Source organism: Macaca mulatta, chromosome 8 (assembly GCF_049350105.2).
Source record: "Macaca mulatta isolate MMU2019108-1 chromosome 8, T2T-MMU8v2.0, whole genome shotgun sequence".
Classification (NCBI taxonomy): Eukaryota; Metazoa; Chordata; class Mammalia; order Primates; family Cercopithecidae; genus Macaca; species Macaca mulatta.
This window is the reverse complement of record NC_133413.1, coordinates 113,253,909-113,276,478: the sequence shown is the minus strand read 5'-3', so window position 1 is coordinate 113,276,478 and position 22,570 is coordinate 113,253,909. Positions and strand designations below refer to the sequence as shown.

The window sequence follows — 22,570 nt, the reverse complement described above, 5'->3', positions numbered from 1 at the left end:
CCTAGAAATGGATTGGCTGGGCCAAAGGGCATGTTTATTTGTAATTTTCTTAGCGGTTGCCAAAGTTCTGTCCGTGGAGGTTGTCGTACCAATTTACCCTCCCACCAGCTTCCCTGTGTTCCACCAACAGTGTCAGCCAACTTCCAGGCTCTGCCAATTTGGAAGATGAAGAACGACATTTTGATACACTTCTAGCTTGTGTTTCTCTTATTATTGTGTATGGCTGTGCCTTCCCCACCCCCCGCCCCCCGAGACAAGGTCTGGTTCTATCACCCAGGCTGGAGTGTAGTAGCATGATCTTGGCTCACCGTAACCCCCACCTCCCACGCCCAAGCCATCCTCTCACCTCACCTCAGCCTTCCAAGTAGCTGGGACTATAGGTGCATACCACCATGCCTGGCTAATTTTTGTGCTTTTTGTAGAGATGGTGTTTCACTGTCTCACCCAGCTGGTCTCAAACTTCTGAACTCAAGCAATTCACCTGCCTCCATGGTCTCAAAAAAGGCTAGGATCATAGGCGTCAGCCACCACACCCAGCCTTTTTTACATTTTTTGTTTTTTTGAGCCCTCAGTGCTAGTCACCCTTCTCTCTCTCTCTCATTATAAAATAGTAACAATAATAGCTCACACTTAGGCAGTGGCTTGCCATTGCCAGATACATTGTAGGTGTCTCATTTAGCCTGTCAACAGTCCTGTGTTGTAGGTACTGTTCTCACCCCTGGTGTACAAATGAGGACATTGAGACTTACTGTGTTTAAGTGACTTGCCCAAGGTTTCACAGCAATAAGTGGCAGAGCCAGGGCTTAAACCCAGGATTCTATGACCATAAAGACAATTTTCTTAAAAATTAGGCAACTTTGGCCAGGCACAATGGCTCACTCCTGTAATCCCAGGATTTTGGGAGGCTGAGGTGGGTGGATCACTTGAGACCAGGAGTTCAAGACCAGCCTAGACAACATGGTGAAACCTTGTCTCTACTAAAAATACAAAAATTAGCCAGGCATGGTGGCGAGTGCCTGTAATCCCAGCTACTCTGGAGGCTGAGGCAGGAGAATTATTCGAACCTGGGAGGCAGAGGTTGTAGTGAACTGAGATTGCACCACTGCCCTCCAGCTTGGGTGACAGAGTAAAACTCTGTCTCAAAAAAAAAAAAAAAAAATAGCCCACTAATGTTCTTTTGCACTCCTGCCATCTTTTCAGGGTAATGTCTTCTCACGTTCCTGCCTCCTTTCGAGATGGCTTGTGCTGTAAGGGGACTACACTAACATGTGGACCCAGGCCTCTGAGATGAGACTGATGCTGGCTGCAGGCTTCCAGAAATGCAGCCACATGAGAGGAGTGAGTAACCATTTGAACAAACACTAGTTCATGAATTATTATTTCTTTCTTTTTTTTTTTTTTTTTTTTTTGAGACAAAGTCTCGCTCTGTTGCCCAGGCTGGAGTGCAATGGCATAATCTCGGCTCACTGCAACCTCTGCCTCCTGGGTTCAAGCAATTCTCATGTCTCAGCCTCCTGAGTAGCTGGGATTACAGGCACGCACCACCACGCCTGGCTAATTTTTTTGTATTTGTATTAGAGATGGGGTTTTGCCATGTTGTCCAGGCTGGTCTCAAACTCCTGAACTCGGGCAATCCACCCTCCTCGGCCTCTGAAAGTGCTAGGATTACAGGCATGAGCCACTGTGTCCAGACTGAATAATTATTTCTTAATAGCAAGTTCAGGCCTACAAGTAAGGAAGAAGTGAAGTTCATTCATTCAACAAATATTTAGGGAGCTAGGCACTGTTCAGGTACTTGGAAACAGCAATGAACAAGATAAACTGGGTCTCATAAAATGTACATTAATGGCCAGGCATGGTGGCTAACGCTCATGATCACAGCACTTTAAGAGGCCAACATGAGCAGATTGCTTGAGGCCAGGAGCTCGAGACCAGCCTGGGCAACATGGCAAAACCCCGTCTCTCCCAACAAAATTACAAAAATTAGCCAGGCATGGCAGTGTGCACCTGTGGTCCCAGCTACTCAGGAGGGTAAGGTGGGAGGATCACCTGAGCCCAGAGAAGCTGAGGCTGCTATGAGCCATGATCACGCACTGCACTTCAGCCTGAGCGATGGAGTGAGATGCAGTCTCAAAAAAAGTAAAAAAACCACAAAGACTAAAAATGTTACATTAGATAATAAATAAGAAAATTTGTAAAAATTGATAGTAAGTGCTATACAGGTTAAAACTGCATATTTTGTAAAAAGGAGCTGCTTTGGATTTGTTCATTGGTATAAGGCCTCTCTAAAGGGGGTGCCAGTTACACTGAGCAGAAAATGACATGAGGGAACCAGCAACTGAAGTTCAAGGGAAGAACATTTTAGGCAGAGGGAACAGCCAGTGCAGAAGTCCCAAGTCAGCAACAAGCTGATGCACACTGTGGGGGAAAGCCCGTTGAGCTGCAGCCCAGAGGAAGGGGGAAGGGAGGTTTTGGCAGAGGCTGGAGTGGTAGGTGTGGTCAGATCTCACCTCAGGACTCTGTGGGTCAGGAAAGAGAATTTGGATTGTGTTATGTCCAAGGGAGGCCATGGGAGATCTTAAACTGGGGGACAGAGGGTGTACGTGTGATACAATCTGATACTGTTTTTAAAAACCATCACTCTGGCTGTAGGGGGAGAGCAGATTCTAGTGGGTAAGTGAGTGAGTAAGGGGAGCAGTTGGAGGCTATTGCAGTGGCTTGGACTGGAGATTATGAAGGCACGAACAAGAGTAGTGCTTCTCAAACCTAAGCAGGCATCGGAATTCTCTGAAGAGTGCCATCTCCAGAGTTTCTGATTCTAGATGGAAATGACCTCAATATTTTGCATTGCTAACAAGTTATCCGGTGATGCTGATGTGGCTGGTCTGTAAACCCCGCTTTTAAGTAACATTGGACCAGAGTGGAGATGCAAGAAGTGGACTGATTTCAAACCATTTTGGAGGTAGAGTTGATAGGATTTACTGATAGATTGCATTTGCAGGGGAGAAGAATCAAGGTTGACCTTGAGTTTTTGGTTCAGCAACTGAGGGAACAAATGCCAGCATATACTGAGAGTGGAAAACCAGAAGGAGGTACAGATTGAGGGGGAAAAAAATCAAGAGTTCTGTTTTGGGCATGTTAAATTTGAGATCCCTGTGAGACATTCAAATGGAAATGTCAGTCACGCAGTGGGGAGTGCTGGTATTGGAGCAGGAGGTCAGGATATCTCAGTGTAGAGATGAAATTTAAAGTGATGGACTAGACACAATGGCCTTCTGAGAGCATGTACCTGGGGAAGGAGCGTGGGACAGAGTCCTGGCATTTAACATCTAGAGGTCAGGAACAGGAGGGGAGACAGTGGACAGGAGGACAACCTGGAGAAGAATGTCACTAATGCTCAGAGGAGAAAGACTTTCAAGAAGATGGCCAGCAATGTATAATAACTGGAAGCAAGGTCAGTACAAGAGAGCCAGGGAGCAGAGGAGAGGATCCTCTGAGAAGGGGAAGAAAGAATGAGTAAGAAGGACTGAAGACCTTCTGAGAATCCACAAATCTTTGTAGCTGCAGCTGGATTCTTCATGCACTGTGATTAGCCATTAACTAAAAACAGAAAGAGGCCCCATGCTTTTCTTCTGGGACAGTGAAAGAGGTGGAAACCTCAGCTATCCCATCTCACTCTCCAGCCAGCCTCAAGTCCTGAGGTGGAGGCAGCATTCAAGGCGGGGACAAAACAGATTGAGTCCTGGGAAGTGGGAGAATGTAGGCAGGAGGCTGTCATGGGAATCAGAAATGACCCTGGGTGGCTCCTCGGACAGGCCTGCATCGTTCTGGAAACTTCTTCACTTTAGCCTCAAAGAAACAAGCATCCCTAGTCCCCATCCAAGAGCAATTCTTCACCCAGTGTTTGTAAGCCCTGGGCCGCCTGCCGCAGTGGAGCCGTGGCTCCACTGCCCGTCTCCTCCCTCTTCTGTATTTTTGATGGCTTCCTCTAGCCTGGCTCCTTCCCCTCAGACTACAATAATGCCACTCCAGCCTAAAATAAAGCTCTGTCCTCCACCCTTCCTTCCCTGTGCTACTGCTTTCATTGCTTTTTCCCCAAACTTCCTATGTCAATGCTTGTGCTTCCTCACTTTCTTTTTCATCCGAAACCACTAGAATTTGGCTTCCATCCCTGCCACTGTCTCAAAAGCCACAGCCCTCTCCTAATCATCAAGTGAAGGGCCTGCTCCTGTTGGCCTTCACCTCTGGCCATCTCTCTGCTCCATTTCACACACTGGCCACCCACTCCTTCTGGAAACTCTTGCCTCCTTCTCTCACGCCCTCACCATCCCACACAAAGGCTTTCCTCCCCAACCCCAGGGTCTGTGGTCCATGATTCCCCGTGTTCATCACCCTTTTGGCTCTTCTCTACTCTCTCCTGGTGATCTCATCCACACTCTCACAATCACCCAGTTATGAATTGGTGACTTCCAATTGCTCTGGTATTTTCAGGTGCCTATGTGACATTTGCATGTTCCACAGGCATTTTAAAGATGCTCAAAACAAAATCTGAACCCACAGTTTGCACTTAATAACTTTTATTTATTTGTTTATTTATTTTTTGAGATGGGGTCTTGCTCTGTCACCCAGGCTGGAGTGCAGTGGCGCGATCTCAGCTCACTGAAGCCTCCGCCTCCCAGATTCCAGCAATTCTCCTGCCTCAGCCTCCTGGGTAGCTGGAATTACAGGCATGCACCACCACGCCAGGCTAATTTTTGTATTTTTGGTAGAGACAGGGTTTCACTGTGTTGGTCATGCTGGTCCCAAACTCCTGACCTCAGGCAATCCGCCCACCTTGGCCTCCCAAAGTGCTGGGATTATAGGCGTGAGCCACCGTGCCTGGCCAATACATGTATTTTAAGTATATGTTTGTCAAATGAATTATTTTCTCCTTGCCCACTCCTCCCTTTTACATAGTGAAGAAAAAGTAGTAAAAAAGAAACAAAACACAAATACCTCCTCCCCTTTTGGATCACCTCACACCATTTTCCCTCACCACATGTAATTGGTTGCTTGGTCTGATTGATTCCATCTCCAAAGTGTTCTGAATTTTTCCTCTCCTCTATTCTTCTTTCCATTCCTTTTCGGCTCTTCTCCTCTCTCTGGCTAACATTGGAGACAGTCAAATGGTTCTTAAAACTGGCTATACATTGGAATCCCCTGGAAGATGTGAAAAAGCCTGATGCTGGGCCGGGCGCAGTGGCTCAGCACTTTGGGAGACTGAGACGGGCGGATCACGAGGTCAGGAGATCGAGACCATTCTGGCTAACATGGTGAAACCCCGTCTCTACTAAAAATACAAAAATTAGCCGGGCGCGGTGGCGGGCGCCTGTAGTTCCAGCTACACGGGAGGCTGAGGCAGGAGAATGGCGTGAACCCGGGAGGCGGAGCTTGCAGTGAGGCGGAGCTTGCAGTGAGTGGAGATCGCGCCACTGCACTCCAACCTGGGCGACAGAGACAGGCTCTCAAAAAAAAAAAAAAAAAAAAAAAAAAAAAAAGCCCGATGCTCTGCGTGACCCCGATCAACTGAATCGGAATATCTGAGAGTGAAGCTGGGTGCAACAGCGTTTCTAAGAATCACTACAGGTAATTATAATGTACAGTCAGATTTGAGAACCAGCCAGGTGCAGTGGCTTATACCTGTAATCCCAGCACTTTGGGAGGCCGAGGCAGGCGGATCACCTGAGGTCAGGAGTCCAAGACCAGCCTGGCAAACATGATGAAACCCTGTCTCTACTAAAAATACAAAAATTAGCTGGCCATGGTGGCGGGTGCCTGTAATCCCAGCTACTTGGGAGGCTGAGGCAGGAGAATCCCTTGAATCCGGGACGGGGAGGTTGCAGTGAGCTGAGATCACACCACTGCACTCCAGCCTGGGCAACAAGTGCAAAACTCCATCTCAAAAAAAAAAATTGAGAACCAAAGATGGTATCCTTCTACAATAACCAGTATTATTTCTCCCCCCAAAAATAAAAAATAAAACCTGATATTAGCACTCTCCTGCTTTTCACATAAAGACGAATACATTAGCTTACCCCTGTAATCCCCACATTTTGGGAGGCCAATGAAGGCAGATCACCTGAGGTCAGGAGTTCAAGACCAGCCTGGCCAACACAGTGAAACCTTGTCTCTATGAAAAATACAAAAATTAGCTGGGTGTGGTGGTGGGTGCCTGTAATCCCAGCTACTCAGGAGGCTGAGGCAGGAGAATTGCTTGAGCCCTGGAGGTGGAGGTTGCAGTGAGTCAAGATCACACCACTGCACTCCAGCCTGGACAACAGAGCAAGACTCTGTCAAAAAGAAGAAAGAAAGAAAGAAAAGAAAAGAAAGAAAGAGAGAAAGGGAGGAAGGGAGGAAGAGAGGAAGAGAGGAAGAGAAGAAGGGAGGAAGGAAGGAAGGAAGGAAGGAAGGAAGGAAGGAAGGAAGGAAGGAAGGAGAAAGAAAGAGAGAAAGAAAGAGAAAGAAAGAAAGAAAACTTCAGATGAGAGTGCAGAGTTTTAGGACAGTGAAACTACTCTGTATGATACTATAATGATGGATATGTGTCATTATGGATTTGTCTAAACCCATAGAATATACACCACCAAGGACAAACCCTAAGGTAAACCATGGGCTTGGGGTTATTGTGATGCATCAACGTGGGTTCATCAATTGTAACAAGTGTACCACTCTGGTAAGGGATGTTGATATCATCAGGGAAGTTATACATGCATAGGGGTGAGGAATATAAGGTAAATCTCTGTATCTTCTTAATTTTGCTGTGAACCTAAATCTGCTCCAAAAAAATAAAAAGATTTTGAGAAGACACAGCAGGACTCTTACCTTGGACTCCAGTTTCAGGAGATAATGTGAATCTCCTTAAATTATATACAAAATATTGTATATGAGGAGAGGATTCATTCATTCTCAAAGGAGTCTGATTCAAAAAAGATAAGGAAATAGTACCGGAGAGTAGTTAATGGTCAACACTTACTGTGTGCCAGGCAGTATACTAAGCACTTTATATATACTGGCTGATAAAGTGCTTATCAAAACTCACCCAGAAGGATGAGTATAGCCCCTATTTTACAGATGATGATTAAGCAGCTCCCCCAGATGATGATTAAGCAGCTCCCCCAAGTCAGCAAGTTCTTGGAATTTGGATTCACACCTAACTAGATCTGCTCTTTACTGCCTCCGTGGTTTGCAGGACTAATTCAAGTCTTTTGGCACAGCAAACAAGGCTCTCCACCATCTGCTAATTGAATGCATCCTTCCTTACCCTCTCATTCTCTGAAGAAATCATGTAGTCCATGCTTCTGTCCCCCTTATATGCTGCACCCATTCCCTGGAATGTCCTCCCTTCACTTCCCTGCCAGGCAGAATCCTATTCACACTGCAAAGGTCAGCATGAACATCCTCTGCAGCTCTCTGAAACCTTCTCTCCTCTCCCTCATTTTCCCAGAAGACATTGATTATGGCACTTTCAGCATGTGATGATAGTGGTGTTCATGTCAGACAGAGTTGAGAGAAGCAGCTGTGTCTTGTTCATCTGTAGCTCTCCAACATCTTGCAATGCCCACTGGCCCATAGGTGGGGCTCAGTGGACATTTGTTGAAAATAATATAAGTGTGCATTCTACTTATCAGAGAGTACCTAGGTTCTAAACTGGGGAAAATAGACCTTTGTCTTATGAGAATGACGTTTAATATGTTCTTATGTTGCCAGGATATCCCTCTGATCTCATAGGGTCATTGTTAAGATTAGTTCAAATAATTATTTAAAAGCACTTTGCATTGTTAAACACTATGAAAAAGAAGGCTTGATTATTGACCAACTCTCTGCTCACATCCAGCAGCTTATGGACCATTATGCATGTCAGGAAATGCAGATTTAACAGCCACCAGCTACATGCCTTCAAAAAGTCTGTCATCACATTGGCATCTCCTGCTTGGAAACAAACAGTTTCCTCATTGCTGTGGCATTCTGCACAGCTGAAAGGGCCACACCAGGAAAGCCCAAATGAATAAATACTCACTTCAAACTGCTTTTGTAAAACATGTCTCCAGAGTCTCGAGAGGTACAAACAAAATTGCTCTTACAGAGGTGAGAGAAGACAGAGGTACCCGAGTGCAGTTGTACATACATGGATCATTATGAAACTTCCCAATTTTGATAGCATTCTGTTATGCCAACCCTAAAATACAATACGTGGGAACAAATTATATTAATTTGTCTTTTAATGAAAATCATCAAATTGTGGCAAAATCATGATGTTTGATGTATCCTAATTTTAAATATTCTCATATTTTCTAAGTATTATTTTTTAAAAAAAGAAATAAATGTTATTTTGTCTATTTAAGGTATACAGCATGATGTTATGGGATACATATAAACAGTAAAATGGTTACTATAGTGAGGCAAATTAATATATCCATCATCATACAGTTACCCCCCTTTTTGTGGCAAGAGCAGCTATAATCTATTCATTTAGCAAAAATCCCAAATGCCATACACTATTATTAACTCATGTTGCACATTAGATCTCCAGACTTGTTCATCCTACATGTCTGCTACTTGTATTCTTTGACCTACATCTCCCCTGTTCTCCCCTCTACCTGCCTCTGGTAACCACTGTTTTGCTCTCTTTCACTGTAGCTGGACTTTTTTCTTTAGAGTCCACATATAAGTGAGATCCTATAATATTTTTCTTTAGGTGTACGGCTAGTTTCACTTAGCATAATGTCCCCTAGATTCATCCATTTTGTGGCAAATGGCAGAATCTCCTTTTTTGAGGCTGAAAACATTTCGCTGTATAGATGTGCCACAGTTTCTTTATCCATTCATCCACTGATGGACACCTAGGTAGCTTCCATATCTTGGCTATTGTGAATAATGCCACAAAGAACATGAGAGTGCTGATATATCTTTACAAGGTGGTGTTTTATTTTATTTTATTTTATTTTATTTTATTTTATTTTATTTTATTTTATTTGAGACAGAGTTTCACTCTTGCTGCCCAGGCTGGAGTGCAACGGCACCATCTCGGCTCACCACAACTTCTGCCCACCTCCCGGGTTCAAGCGATTCTCCTGCCTCAGCCTCCAGAGTAGCTGGGATTACAGGCATGCGCCACCATGCCCGGCTAATTCTGTGTTTTTAGTAGAGATGGGGTTTCTCAAGTTGGTCAGGCTGGTCTCTAACTCCCAACCTCAGGTGATCCGTCTGCCTCGGCTTCCCAAAGTGCTGGGATTACGGGTGTGAGCCACTGTGCTCAGCCTACAAGGTGGTGATTTCATTTCCTTTGGGTATAAACTCAGATTGCTGGATCCTACGGTGGTTCTATTTTTAATTTCTTTGGGAACCTCCATATTGTTTTCCATAATGGCTGCACCAACCTACATTCCCACCAGCACGTAAGGGTTACCTTGTCCCCACACCCTGGCCAACACTTATCTTTGGTCTTTTTGATAATAGCTCTCCATGGGTGTGAGGTGACATTTCATAGTGGTTTTGATGTTTTCTTTTTATATACCTGTTGGCCATTTTTATGTCTTCTTTGAAGAAATATCTATTCAGGTCCTTTGCCCATTTTTAAAGTTGGGTTATATGTTTTCTTGTTATTGAGTTGTATGAGTTCTTTGTAAGTTTTGGATACAACCACTTACCAGATACATGGTTTGCAAATATTTTTTTCCCAATCTGTAGGTTGCCTTTTCAATGTGGTGATTGTTTCCTTTGCTATGCAGAAGCTTTTTAGTTTGATGTAGTCCTACTTATTTTTACTTTTGTAGCCTGAGCTTTTGCAATGATATGCAAAAAAAAATCATTGCCAAGGCCAATGTCAAGGAGCTTTTCCCCTATGCTTTTTTCTAGGAGTTTTATTGTTTCTGGTCTTATGCTTAGGTCTTGTATGCATTTTGGTTGATTTTTGCATGTGGTATAAGATAAGAGTCTAATTTTATTCTTTTACCTGTGGAAATCAAGTTTTCTCAATACCATTTATTACAGATACTGTACTTTTCCCAGGTGTCTTCTTGTTACTCTTGCCAAAAATTAGTTGACCATATAGGTTTGGGTTTATTTCTGGGCTTCTAAGTATTCTTAAAGGTTACCTGGCCAGGCACAGTGGCTCACACCTGTAATCCCAGCACTTTGGGAGGCCGAGGCAGGCAGATCACGAGGTCAGGAATTCAGGACCAGCCTGGCCAACATGGTGAGACCCTGTCTTACTAAAAATACAAAAATTAGCCGGGTGTGGTAGCTCACTCCTGTAATCCCAGCTACTTGGGAGGCTGAGGCAGGAGAATTGCTTGAACCCAGGAGGCAGGGCTTGCAGTGAGCCGAGATCACACCACTGCACTCCAACCTGGGCAACAAGACAAGACTGTGTCTAAAAAAAAAAAAAGTTTCTCTGGTTTGCCCCACTCGCTAGTGAAAGGTTAGAAAGTTCATTGGTGGGGAGTTATTTCCAAGCCCAATCCTATAATCCGATGCAGAAAAAAATTATAAAACTGATGATGGCCTCATATACCAAGCATCATAAAGTTTGAGGCATGAAAAGGAGGGAGAGGAGAATAAAGAGAAGAAAAAGAGAAAGACACACACAAAAATACTAAAATTGAAAGTCTATGCGAAGAGGTTGAAAGGCAGTGGCTTAGGTCTGTAATCCTAGCACTCTGGGAAGGGAAGCAGGAAGATCACTTGAGCCTAGGAGTTTGAGACCAGCCTGGGCAACATAATGAGAGACGCTGCCTCTACAAATCAATTTTAAAAAATTGACTTTTATTTTTTGACTACAGGTGGTGTACACCTGTAGTCCCAACTACTTGGGAGGCTGGGGTGGGAGGATACCTTGAGCCCAGCAGGTCAAGGCCGCAATGAGCCAAGATTGCACCATTGCACTCCAGCCTAGGTGACAGAGTAAAACCCTGTCTCAAGGCAAAAAAAGAAAAAAAAAGGAAACATTACTTGATTCCCCATCAGTGTTGAACAACTTTCACAGTAAGAGTTATAATATTGTGGCAAGAGCAGCTATAATCTATCCATTTAGCAAAAATGCATGTGCATACATGTGTTCATGTACTCAAAGTAAACTATTAAAAGGAAGTCTCAAACTGCAGAGAAAGACCTTACCAACTGTGGACTTCATTTAATTCTTCTAAGACAACAGCATAATGAAGATTATGGTTAAGAGTTCTGGCTTTGAAGTCAAACTGTTGGGTTTGAATCCCAGTTCTACTTCTGACTGTGACAGAAATTCCTATTTGTTTTCCATTATCGATTCTCCCTTTGTTCCCTGAATTTTAGCTGTATGAGTCACCTTCCAGTCAGACTACATTTCCCAGATTCTTTTGCAACTGGGTATGACCATGGGACCAAGTCTGGCCATTGAAATATTAGCCCAACTTCCAGGTTATGCACTTAAAGGGGAAGGTTGTGTCTTCCACTTCCTCTCATTTCTCCCATTGGAATGCAGAGGTGGCACTGTTCCATCTTTGACAAGGTGGAATAGGGTATTCCCCAGAGAAGGCAGCACAAGAAGAAAGAAGAAACCTGGGTCCCCAACAAGACTCAGCTGTCTTATCAGCCCTGGACTGCTCATGATGAGACTAACATGAGAGACAAACTACTTCTATTTCGTCTAAGCCATTGTGACATTATGCCTTAGGAGTCAAATGGATTTCCTTAAAAGTAACAGGGATTGGGCCTGGTGCAGTGGCCCACGCCTGTAATCCCAGTACTTTGGGAGGTCAAGGCAGGCGGATCATGAGGTCAAGAGATTGAGACCACGCTGGCCAGCATGGTGAAACCCCGTCTCCACTAAGAATACAAAAAATAGCTGGGTGTGGTGGTGCATGCCTTTAGTCCCAGCTACTTGGGAGGCTGAGGCAGGAATATCACTTGAACCCGGGAGGCTAAAGTTGCAGTGAGCCGAGATCACGCCACTGCACTCCAGCCTGGTGACAGAGTGAGACTCTGTCTCAAAAAAAAGAAAAAAAAAAAAAAAAAACAGTGATTAAAAGTAAGTTACTTAACCTCTATGGGTCTCAGTTTTCTTTTCTTTTACTCACTAAAACCTGGACCTCCCAGGTCCAGGTGATCCTCTGCCTCAGTCTCCTGAGTACTAAGACTACAGGCACGCGCCACCATGCCTGGCTAATTTTTGTATTTTTTGTAGAGATGGGGTTTTGCCATGTTGCTCAGGCTGGTCTTGAACTCCTGGGCTCAAGCCATCTTCCTGCCTGAGCCTCCTAAAGTGGTGGGATTACAGGCGTGAGCCATCATGTCCAACCTTATTTTATTTTTTGTAGAGATGGGGTCTTGCTTTGTTGCCCAGGCTAGTCTCAAATTCCTGTCAGCCCTCCTCCTTTATTTCAATCCACTTTACCCACCAAAAAGAGCTCAGCCTCCATCATGTGAGATGAAGAACCTATCTATGTCCCCAAGACCTCAGGGCTGAGATGCTTCTGGTATCTGGTGTGCTGGCACTCCTCCCAAAGCCACCCATGTTTGCAAGAAGCAAAAGAAGCTTCTGGAAGAAAGCAGTGAGACTTAGAGTCTCTCCTTTTATTTCAAAGTTAATGTAATATCTCCGCTCTACTCAGGGGGTGCAGACTTGGGTGGCTTGGGCTGAGACCGGCTGGCAAGAAACAGGAGCAGTGCTTCTGAAGAGGCTCAAGGTTGAGGCCTGTCCTGGAGAGCCGACTCCAGGAGCAGCATGCAGCTGGTCCCTTGTGCCCAGCCATCTTCCCCCATGGCCGTACCTGGGAAAAGTGCCTGAATGTGATGGAAGAGTCGTCACTGAGAACGTAGACCCTCCTGGCTGTGGAGGAGTCACATCTAACCACGGCACAGGCACTCTGTCCTCAGCCTGAGGCTGGGCGCCTCAGTGATGCCTGCATTTCCACTGTGTTCAAGGGTCTCACCCACACTGTCTGGTGCAGGCCAGCATGGGTGCCTCAGTTACTTCAGTAGGTCCAGCGATAGATGGAGGCCTCGGCCATTGTGGGGCCTCCTGAGGCAATCAGGCCTCGCCCCACTGGAAGGCTTTTTGTTTGGGGCCCTTATACTGTAAGGTATTGCAGAGGAAAAGGGCTTAGTAAGACAACGGCAATCAGGACTGACTCCTTAGGTCTGAATGAGTTCCCCTAGGGTTTCCTAACTTGATCCTAAGAAGGACCACTGCCCCCAAGAAAGAATGGAAATAAAAAGGGGAAAAGAAGAACGTAAAAATGTTTGCTTGACTATAGGTTTACAAAAATCCCTGGAAGGATACATAAGAGACTAGTAACAGATCCGCCCACCTCAGCCTCCTGAGTAGCTGAGACTACAGGCGTGAGCCACCACGTCCAGCTAATTTTGGTATTTTTGTAGAGATGGGGTTTCCCCATGTTACCCAGGCTGGTCTTGAACTCCTGGGCTCAAGTGATCGGCTCATCTTGGCCTCCCAAGATGCTGGGATTACAGGTTTGAGCCACCAGGCCCAGGCAGAGGTTACCTTTTGCAAGTTGGGGTGGGAAATGGGTGGACGCAGGGTGGCTGAGACGAACATTCTTTACTCTCTCTCCTTATTCTTTCTTCATTTTTGAAGTACTCATAAAACTGAGTCAAAAAATAAAATTAAATTAAGATAACAGGAAATTTAAAGGCCATGTCTTCAAATAGTTTAGGAAGGCTGAGTAAGGGTGCCCTAGAGAAGAGGAAGGAGAGAGAAAGCAGCTACAGGCCCCATTCCCATGGCAAGGCTGAGGCTCCCGCAGCTTGGCCACAAGAAGTAGGTACAGGAGGAACCAGCTACCCTTCAGCTCTGTGGGCTTCACCATGCTATAATTCCAAGATGAAAAGAACGGTGACCTCATTTTGAACTTCAATCTAGTAAAATAGTTACAATTCTTGTCTCTGCTGCCTCTGAAATAGCTCTCGAACCTGGGCTTTCTTCACCTCTCACCTGGATTCCTCTGACAATCTTCAAACTAGTCTCCTTGTCCCAAGTTTCAAATCCATCCACCAGACTTTAAATTTCTTTTTCGAAATGAAAACCTGATCATGCCCCTCCAGGCCCCTTCCACACTTAAAACCCTTCAATAGTTGCCCATTGAGCTATGACGAAATCTCAGTTCTTCCTATGTCCTTTCAGGATCTGCCACTCTCCTACTTGCCTTTGCTCTACCCACACATGGCTGCTTGTGTTTTTCTGGGTGTCCCGTCCTGCTGTGCTTTGAGGCTTTGCATATGCAGTTCCTTCTACATGAAGTCTGTTTTGTGTTTTGTCAGCCTGGAAAACTCCATTCTTCCTTCAGGATGTGGCTCACATGCCATCTCATCTCTGTGACCTTGCCCTGGACCCTGACCCCAGTCACCCAACACACTTTGAACATGTGCAGATTAACACTTATTGTACCCTATTCGCATTAGTTCTACACCTGTATTACACTTTCAGCCTCATGACAGACAGCAGGAGTTATGCCTTATCCATCTCTTTATTTCCAGTTTACAGAGAAAACTTGGGTGATAAATGGATGACCAGTTTGCTCTGGATTAAATGCTCAGGACCAGCACATAGCACACTGCTAAGGTACCCTGAGGTTAAGCTTGCCTTCCAGAATTCTGTAAACTTGGCTCTGTCCCTGTCTAAATAATAATGCCGTTTAAACACTACAATTGGCTCTGTCCCTGACTAAATAATGATTGGAGTTTAAACTCTAGCCAGATAAATCCTTTGCTCACTCTTTTTAAAAAAAAAAATGCTTAAGTATTTGAAGATGTGGCCTTATACCAAGCAGCACAAAAGTGGTATTATTCACTGTGTAAGTGTTTTGAAAGTCAGAAGGTATCATACTCCTTAGTAACACAGCACAGTGATACAGTAGCAACAGGTAGGGTCCAATAGCAACCATGTGTGGACAGACTCACTTTGGGGAAACGCCAAGGAGTAGAGTAATGGTGTTTTTAGTTCCAGCTCAGAAAGCCAAGTGTGGTGTTCACATAGTATGCCTCTCTGTAGGGTAGCTGTGGCAAATGTTATTGGATTTATGAACTGCTAAAAGATTAAACCCCACAGAACTTTTTACATACCATTTTTTGGTGATTTTTAAAAACTATAGTGAAACGTTCATAATTTACCATTTTAACCATTTTGAAGTGTACAATCCATTGGCATTAACATGACAATGTTGTGCAACTATTATCCATTTCCAAAACTTGTTCATTATCCCAGACAGACTCTATGCCCATTAAACAATAACTTCCCATTTCTCCTTTCCCTCTGGCCCCGGGTATCTGTTCTACTTTCCGTCTTTATGAATGTGCCTATTCTAGGTATCCCATACAAGTGGAATCATACAAAACTTGTGTTTCTGTGTCCGCCTTATTTCACTGAGCATTTTTTCAATGTTCATCCATGTTGTCTGTCGCATGTATCAGTACTTTATTCTTGTTTATGGCCAAATAATATTCTGTTCTATGTGTATAGCACACTTGGTCAACCCATTTATCTATTGATAGACATTTGGGTTGTTTCTCAAAAACCTTTAGGCTATTGTGAATAATGTTGCTATGAACATGGGTGTACAATTTCTGAATACCTGCTTTCAATTCTTTTGGATATATATCTAGAAGTGGAATTGCTGAATCATATGGTAATTGTTTACCTTTTTGAAGAATAGCCAAACTGTTTCCCACAGTGACTGTAACCAGGTGGCATTTGAACCAGCAATGCACAAGTGTTTCGATTTCTCCACATTCTTGCCAATACTTGTTATTTTTCATTTTTTTATAACAGTCATCCTAACAGGTTTTATAGTTTTGATTTGAATTTCCCTGGTGACTAGTGATGTTAAACACCTTTTCATATGCTTATTGGCCATTTGTGTATCTTCTTTGAAGAAATGTCTATTCAAATTATTTGCCCATTTTTTTTTTCAGAGATAGGGTATTACTCTGTCACCCAGGCTGGAGTGCAATGGCATGATCATAGATCACTACAACCTTGAATTCCTGGGCTCAAGTGATCCTCCCACCTTGGCCTCCCAAGTAGCTGGGACTACAGGCATGCACCACCACACCCAACTACTTTGCCCTTTTTAAAAAAATTTCCAACTTCTACTTTAAGTTCAGGGGTATATGTGAAGGACACTTTGCCCATTTTTTAATCCAATTTTTTTGTTGTTGAATTGTAATTCCTTATATATTATGGATATTAATCCCTTATCAGATATAATATTTGCAAATATCTTTGCATAACTTTTTTTTTGAGATGGAGCCTCACTCTGTTGCCCAGGCTGGAGTGCAGTGGCACAATCTTGACTCACTGCAACCTCCGCCTCCCAGGTTCAAGCGATTCTCCTGCCTCAGCCTCCCAAGTAGCTGGGATTACAGGTGTGTGCCAGCACACACAGCTAATTTTTATATTTTTAGTAGAGATGGGGTTTCGCCATGTTAGCCAGGCTGGTATCTAATTCCTGGCCTCAGGTGATCTGCCTGCCTCGGCCTTCCAAAGTGCTGAGATTACAGGCATAAGCCACCATGCCTGGCCGTGTCTGGCCTTTGCATAACTTTTTAAACATCGTCCAAAATAAAGTACTCATGTTATAATTAACAGCAGTCAGAGTGGTGATGCTCAGCTTTTCAGATGCTAAAATGAAACCTATGCTGCCAGCTGGGAGACACCCTTCCTTCCTGTCAGTGTCTTAGAAATGGGGGTGAGCAAACAGCAGCAACAGGTGGCAAGAAGGAGAGTCCAGTAGGGTCAATGTGGGAGCCAAAGGACGAACAGGGCTGAAGTCTCATTTCCAGAACAAGAAGGTCAAAGAACAAATCCTGGATTCTCCTGCCACCATGAATGTTGACTGAGAAGGCCATTCCTGCTTCTTCCTCTCAGTGATCAATTAGAGACATCAGTTACAGAATTACAACCTGGTTAGATCCTGTCCCCACCCTCTCTCCTCCCAATCTTTTTCCCTAATTGGGATTCGGCAGTTATTTCAGGCCAAGTTTTCTTTTCACTTTATTTCCAAGGGCTCCTTCAAGGCTGAAAACGAGATGGCAGTAAGATAGCTGAAAGTCCTCATCTCCCAAAAATAAAGCGCAGGGAAGGACATGGGTTCAGGGGTTGGTTGTAGCACCATGTTTGAGCCCAATCTTTGAAGCTGCTGGCTGTGTTGGAATCCTGGATCCCCTGTTTATGAGCCTGGTGATTGTGGGAAATCACGTCCCCTCTTTGTGCCTCATTTTCTTCGTCTGCCAATGGGGGATAATAATAGGATCTGCATCAGCTGGTTGAGGTGAGGATTAAATGAGGTAGTTCCCAGAATGTGCTTAGACCAGAGATGGCATATTGTAAGGGCTTAATAAGCATTAGCTATTATTATCCTCACTCCCTCCAAGTTCCCTCTTAAGCTCTGGAATTGGCATGTCCCTGCGGGGTCATTTGGGGAGTGACCCCAAATACTGCTCCTCTTATGGTGTTCTGCTGTGTGCCTTTCCAGGATGGCTGATGGCATGTTCTACGAATAGGCAATGACGCCACCAAAGGTATCTAGCACTCGTAGTTGATAACCTTAGAAACTGAGTCACAGCACCCAGATTCAAAGCAAGTGAAGAGGGTGTCCCAGTGGAAGGTGAATCGTTCAGAGCCACCCTGTGGAGAATATCAACAGCACTCTGTGATATTATCCTTGACCACCTAAAATAGCAACATGCTCACCTGGGAACCTGATATAATTTCAGTGTTGCAGCCAAGAGCCAGTTATAGCAGCAGCAACCCAACCATGGATAGGGCTAGCATGCCCAGGAAGAGATGTTTGAATGAACACTCTGACTCACACTAGAACCACTATGGCAGAGAAACGAAGGATTAAGCAGCCTAGATTCCTACTCATCAGCTGCGTAACATGGGCAAGTTACTTCTGTGGGCCCCAATTTTTATCATCTATAAAATGGAGATAATAATGCTACCCACTTTGTGCCATTTTATGAGGATAAAAGAGTTAAGATGTGTATGGGACTTAGAACAATGCCTGGCATATAGTAAGTGCTCTCTTAAAAATGTATGTAATTTTCATCTACCCATTCAGATCAGTAAGAGAAAAAAACAAAGTTTTAAAAATGTATGTAATGCTCTAGGTTCCTCCACTGCCAAACACACAGTGATGGAAGAGAAATGTAACTATCAGGCAGAGACAGACGGACAGGGCGACCCCAAATCCACCAAGCAGCCTGCCTGGCTGTGTGGTGAGGGAGAAGATAGCTTGGTGCCATGTCTTGGTGTTGGTGCTTAAACACAGTGGTTTCCCCCACAATCACCCAGAGACACCTGCAGCAGCAGGGCAGGCAGCAGGGCAGGCAGCAGGGCGAGGAAGGATAAGGAAGCCTTACTGGAGCTCTTTTGAGGGTAGGTATTGGGAGGTACCCAGGGGAAGGGCATTCATTCCATTCCAAACATCTTGAAGGAAGACCAGTTTACATTTGCATATAACTTAAGCAACATCAACTTCATTATTTTTTTCAAACAGCCTTTAGTACAGAGATTACATTAGAATAAATTATAAAACCCATCCATGGCTCTCCACACCTCTGCAATTTCCAAACTGAGTTCATGTCAGGCAATCGCCAAGTGTGCTATCCTTTTATGCTCTAAGTAAGCACGCAGAGTCCGCTGCTAGTGACACCACTCAGTGTCCCACGAACACCTCCATGCGGCCCCGTGGTTTTGCAGTGGTGGTGAACTGCCAACTCTCAGATTTCAAACCCCTTTTGGTTTGGCATTTTGGCAGTTGTTCCCTTCCTGTCTCACTGGCATTTCCTGGTACCCACTCTCGCTAAATTCATCAGCTTGAAGCAGCAGTACAGTGTGAGGATGAAAAGCGCAGTGCTTGAGAATCAGAAGGAAGTTCAGACCTGCTTTCAGTGCTTACTGGCTTTGCTAGTTTAGGCAAATTCCTCCATCTCTCAAAGCCTTAATGTCCCCATAATCAAAATCGGAATCACCTGCATCTTTCAGAACTGTCTCGGGGATTAGAGGCAACAAAGGAGAAGTGCTTAGCACACACCTGGCAGAGTGAGCGCTGGCTAAAATGGGAGCTATTATTAGCAAGCAGGGGACAGCAGATCTGAGCCCTGCAGCTGCTCTTTTGAATCCCCACCCCTCTTCTCTCCTTCCTCCCAGTCACCAGGTTGTAGGAGTAGAATAATTACTAATGTGTTGAAATCTGGGTGGGGCACAGGTATATTTAAAATTACAAACCATCTTGTGACTAACCATTTCAGCTGTGCAGACTGCAAAGCACCATGTGCCCTAGGAACTAATTATTGCTACTTTGTGAAGAAATTCGGGCTGGGGACTAGAATCCAGAGTGGATTCCTCCATGGCAGAGTCTCAGGTACCGTGTGTGATCTGGGAAAGAACTCTAACGGCACCACCCAGGGGAAGGGGAAGTCAGTTGTTCTCTGTTCTCTGTGTTCCAACTGGATCACTTGAGACGGCTGGGGACAGTTGAGCCAGAAACAGGAGGTACTAGGATTTGTTTTTGGCACCAGGGAAACCAGACTCAAAACTGATCATTATCCGCTCTTGCAAAATAAAACAACAAACAACAACAAGCAGAAAACAACCCCAGGTGTCTTTGGTCAGTACTATTAAATAGTGTGTTTTCTTCCTCTGAAGCAAGTTCACAGAAAGTTATTACAAGACTGCAGGGTATTTGGTGACCTTTTACAGAACTGGAATGAGCTCTACTTGTCTTCCAGGCAGAAACAAAGCAAAGAGATTTTTGAGTCCTCTAGTTCTAAAGGAAATAGACCTTTATCACTTTGAGGTCACCCTTCTCTCTTTTGTCTAGCTAGGTTAATATCAAATGAAAGACACAAAAGGGTCAAATGTGTCCATGCTTATCTCTTAGCCAAATCCTGGCTTTCTTGGCTGAAAGCACGTTTTAAGCACAGTTTGCTTTCCACCAGTCTCGGGTGAACCAGATCTTTCTCCCAGGAGTTCCCTGGAACAGCTGTCCAAGAACCTCACCCTACAAAGTCCTTCTCACCAGGAAGTGTTAAGTTCCACCCACCTGGCTTTATGAAAGTTGATGTAATATGGCTGTGTCGTAGTTCCCGTGTTGCATTCGTCTAAACCAAACTGAAGCTTTCTGTTGAATGGGAGTGGGCAGAGTGAAAGGGAAATTGGGGAACTACAAAAAAAGCAAAATTCCCTGTGGCATTTCTTTTTTTTTTTTAGGCAGAGTTTCACTCTTGTCGCCCAGGGTTGAGTGCAATGGTGCGATCTCAGCTCACTGCAACCTCTGCCTCGCGGGTTCAAGTGATTCTTCTGCCTCAGTCTCCTGAGTAGCTGGGACTACAGGCGTACGCCACCATGCCCGGCTACTTTTTGTATTCTTAGTAGAGATGGGGTTTCACCATGTGGGCCAGGTTGGTCTGGAACTCCTGACCTCAGTTGATCCACCCTCCTCGGCCTCCCAAAGTGCTGGGATTATAGGTGTGAGCCACCGCACCCAGCCCCCTGTGGCATTTGTAAGTGAGGCTGTAATATATACACACACAGAGATACATTATCTGCTCTAAAAACAAAACTTGTGATTTTTTTCATTCAGATCAACCTTTCTTGGAAAATTTCCTAACCCGTTTCTTTGGTATTGACTTTCCCCTCTTTTATTTCCCTTTCCCTTCATTGTTCCTAGGTCTTCTTTGCTCCTCTCCATGGACATTTTTGGAGGAAGGCAAATCAGCTCTACTTGTCAATTGCAAAGGCTGAATATGGGAGTAAAGAAGGTTGGATGAGCAAACCATGCCACAGCTTCAAATCTTGCAGAGTATTCTCTCTGACAACTAATGCCTCTGAACAGAGCTGTCTGGGAACATCAAGAGAAGTCTTAAGCCACTGGCTTGTGAACTCTTTTCATGCCTTTAATCCTCAAGCCTACACAGCCAGGACAATACTAAAGGGAGGGAGTGGGTCTACAGTTCAGAAGAGCTGCTGTGCCCAGACTCTAGTACAGCCCAGCTCTCCACAGGTCTCCTGGGGTGTTCCTGGAAGCAACCCACTTGACCCAGCCCTCTCTGCTCTGTCCCTCCCTCAGTGGTCCTGGAATGCTGACATCCAGGCTACAGCAAGTAAAACACTGTGGGTAAGTGTAAGCAGATATGGTCCTTGGGCCTGCAGCTCCCTCAGTGACCAGACAACATGCCTCTGAGACTAATAGGACTGGAAAAAGAATAAAGGAAGGAGTCCCAGAGCCTCCCCACACATAAGTTCCAAGTTGGAAATCCACCATGCATGTTCTTTGTGAGTAGCAGCTTCTCTCCACAGAGTGGCTGGGCACATCCTTGATGATATTTACCTTGAGGGGAGATTCATGAATCCCCTTGGTATACAGGGAGCAAATTTCCCTGGGGCTTCTCTTGGGTAACTCAGCTTTGGTATTGGAGGGGAACTGGAGCTTTGGAACAGGATGGTGGAACCATTCCCCCCAACTCCCCTCCACCAACACCATCTAACCCTGCCCAAGAAGGAAAAATCTTTCCTTTTCTTACATATGGGAGCCTTGGACAGAGAAATGGTTTCAGTTCATCTGGTTTTGTTTTGTGTTGTTTTTCCATGTGCATGAGAGCCACAAAAGAAAAAAAAAAAAAAAGAAAGAACAAAACCAGGAGTGTTCACTTTGTTGTTATTGCTACAGAGATGTTTATTCTAAAGTTAAATAAATGCATAAAGGCACTTCTCTAAATTTTTGCTCAGAGGACCAAACTTGAACTTCAATCAGTGAAGGAATCCTGGAATACTATTAAGGGAGCAGAGAATCCCCACTCATATTCTCTCTCTTGCCCCTCTCCCCTAAGAGTTTTGATCTTTGCTGCCCAGTGTTCTCCACACACACACAACAAATAGACAATGTGCCCTAACCCAAGAAGCTGAAAGTCTTGTGAAGTTCAAACAGAAAATTGTCTTAATAGGCTGCACGCGGTGGCTCACGCCTATAATCCCAGCACTTTGAGAGGCCGTGAGGGTGGATCACTTGAGGTCAGGAGTTTGAGACCAGCCTGGCCAACATGGTGAAACCCAGTCTTTACTAAAAGTACAAAACTTAGCCAGGCATGGTGGCATGCACCTGTAATTCCAGCTCCTCAGGAGGCTGAGGCAAGAGAACTGCTTGAACGGGGAGGCAGAGGTTGCGGTGAACCAGGATTGTGCCACTGCACTCCAGCCTGGGCGACAGAATGAGACTCCCATCTCAAAAAAAAAAAAAAAAAAAAAAAAAGGAGAAGAAAAGAAAATTGTCTGAAGACTGCTGAGAAGAAACAGAGAGTAGCAAGGCTGCAGAGAGGCCAGAACTAATCAAACTGACAGTAGCTCCCATTGTTTCGCATGCAGCCACCATGTCCATGCTGTAAATGGATTATCCCAGTTGAATATCACAACACCCTAGGGAGGAGGTGCTACATTTATCCCCCCTTTTACAATTCATGAAACAGGCAGTGTAGGATGGGGGTCCAGTGCTCAGTTTCTAGCCTCACACAGCCAGGTGCACATCCTGACTTTGGC

The 22,570-nt window shown here is 44.7% G+C and overlaps 1 long non-coding RNA gene across 1 annotated transcript; it reads left to right on the top strand.

Moving 5' to 3' along the window:
- Positions 1-1,198: 1,198 nt before the first annotated feature.
- Positions 1,199-22,288, top strand: LOC144330838 (uncharacterized). Its single transcript, XR_013397401.1, has 2 exons — positions 1,199-1,338; positions 20,709-22,288. It is a non-coding gene; the product is annotated as an uncharacterized LOC144330838 (long non-coding RNA).
- The last annotated feature ends 282 nt before the right edge of the window (positions 22,289-22,570 follow it).